Source organism: Chroicocephalus ridibundus, chromosome 19 (assembly GCF_963924245.1).
Source record: "Chroicocephalus ridibundus chromosome 19, bChrRid1.1, whole genome shotgun sequence".
In the NCBI taxonomy this organism is placed as follows: domain Eukaryota; kingdom Metazoa; phylum Chordata; class Aves; order Charadriiformes; family Laridae; genus Chroicocephalus; species Chroicocephalus ridibundus.
The window spans coordinates 539,081-541,386 of NC_086302.1; the positions used below are offsets into that span (position 1 = coordinate 539,081).

Here is a 2,306-nt window from a genome sequence, read left to right on the forward strand (position 1 = left end):
AGTTAGAGCTGTGAAGTGATGACCTTAAGATGACCTTAAGTACGACCTTAAGCACCGCTTGCCATAAGTTGTCCTACACCTGGTGTTAACTAACACAATGTACACCCCAACACCTGCCATAATTTTTTATATACCTAACCAATTATCGTGGGCTTGTTAAGATCTATACTAACCATTTTGGTAAGCTAATAAATGTTTCTGTATGGACCTTGAGATTTATCTCACCTTAGTCCGTGCCGCTGAGAATTTACAAATCTGAAGTCACTTACCCTCCCCTCTTTCCTGACAGCGGGAAGCGACAAGGATTTTGTTAAAATATTTCACAGAAAAACTATAGGAGGAGTGCTGGCACATCCTTCCCGTTAACTTCAGAGTCCACACTACAAGTACCTCAGGAAAAAAGCAGACGCGCATCGCAGACGCACCTCGTACTCGCAGAGCACTCCGCATTCTTTCCGTCTGTCCTGTACCATCACGGCAGAAGGAAGGGCGACCACGGAGAAACGCTGGCAGCTGGAATTCTGCCAAGACAGGAAAAAAACTTCTGGCGTAAAGCTAGGTGGCACTCTAAAGCGTCCTTCTTTCGTGAAGGTCTGTGAAGACTGCAGCCAACGGAGGCTCCTGACGAGTGGGACACGGCCCCAAAGCCTGGGACTCACCGCAGCTCCTGCTTTCAGCGCTGCCCACAGAATTTTCCAGTTCAGGTGCCTCTCTCTTTCTCTGTCCCTTCCTCTTCTGCAGCGCTGGTCACTTGACCATCCTCCACCTAAGAGAACACAGCGGTGTCTTACAGCTCTTGCGATATGAAGCTTCCCAGATGTGCAGCCTTGCACGCACACAACCCTTCCCCATGGCCATACCGTGATTTTGGATACGCGTACGGACCCTGCGGTACATATCAGCAATCTGGTCTGCTGAGGACAACTCAGAGGGGACCCTTCCTCACCCAGAAATGCTTGGCTGTCTCTTCCCTGCCGCAGGAAGCACCTTCTGGCTCAATCACCTTGATGTTGTTCTCTGGCTGTTTCACGTTTTTCAAGCATCTTAAGCTTCACCCACAGCAGCTCCTGTTCAAAGCCAGTAAACGTCCACCAGTCCCAGGTCGCCCACACCAGGAGGGAGAACGGGGCTGAACGGAGACAGCCCAGGCAAGTCTGTGGCAAAGGCAGCCCACGACAACCCCGGGGAGGAGCGGACAACCGCGGCCTCCGGGAGAGAAAGAGAAGGGGCAGCAGTTCCCCGACCACTCGCCCCAGCGGGAGCCCCCCCTGCAGCAGGAGCTCCTGGAGACGCTGCTTTCCCCACCCGGATGCTCCTGGCACCTGCATCGAGAGGCGACCAAGCGCAGCCAGGGGCGGCCGCCGCTGTCGGGAACAGGACGGGGGGAGGACATCTGCCGGCAGTGCCTCGGCTGGGGAGGAGGGCCGGGGCCCGTCTCCTCGCAAAGGAACAGGGAGCGGGGGGGCTGCGGGCCCGGGAGCGGGGGGACGCCGGCCCGGGAGCAGGGGGGGGCCGGCCCGGGAGCCCGGGGATGCAGGGGGAGAACCGTCCCGATGGGGGGGGACGCGAGGGGGGGAGGGAGGGGGGGTCCGAGCCGGAGGACGCGGGGGGGGGGGGGCCGGGGCTGGGGCCGGCCTGGGAGCCCGGTGACGCGGGGGGGGGACGCGGGGAGGGGGGGAACCGTCCCGGGAGCGGGGGGGGGGTCCGTCCCGGGAGCGGGGGCCGCCTACCATCCTCCCGCCCGACGGAAACCCGGCCGGCAGACGCCGCTCCCCACGTGACCACCCGGAAGTAACGTACCGGAAAATACTTCGCAGGCTGGCGCGGCGGCGCAACGTGGGCGCCGGTGGCGCCGAGGCTGACGGCCGCCGCAAAGCCCGCAGCCCCACGGGCTGTGGGGCCACGCGAGCGGCTGCCAAAGAGCTTTCCAACGAGGCACGGCTTTCCCTCCTGGCTCTTCGGGCGTGGGAGCTGTGGCCAGAGCCGCGGCCCTACCGCAAAATGCTTCGCAGGCTGGCACGGCGGCGTCACGTGGGCGCCGGTGGCGCCGAGGCTGACGGCCGCCGCAAAGCCCGCAGCCCCACGGGCTGTGGGGCCACGCGAGCGGCTACCAAAGAGCTTTCCAACGAGGCATAGCTTTCCCTCCTAGCTCTTCGGGCGTGGGAGTTGTCGCCAGAGCCGCGGCCCTACCGGAAAATGCTTCGCAGGCTGGCGCGGCGGCACCACGTGGGTGCTGGTGGTGCCGAGGCTGACGGCCGCCGCAAAGCCCGCAGCCCCACGGGCTCTTTCGCCAGGCGAGCGGCTGC

General features: G+C 62.5%; 1 long non-coding RNA gene across 1 annotated transcript; it reads right to left on the minus strand.

Moving 5' to 3' along the window:
- Window positions 1-453: 453 nt before the first annotated feature.
- LOC134525233 (uncharacterized) lies at window positions 454-1,068 on the minus strand. The gene is made up of 3 exons (XR_010073731.1): window positions 947-1,068; window positions 660-766; window positions 454-521 (listed from the first exon to the last, which is right to left on the minus strand). It is a non-coding gene; the product is annotated as an uncharacterized LOC134525233 (long non-coding RNA).
- Between the last annotated feature and the right edge of the window lie 1,238 nt (window positions 1,069-2,306).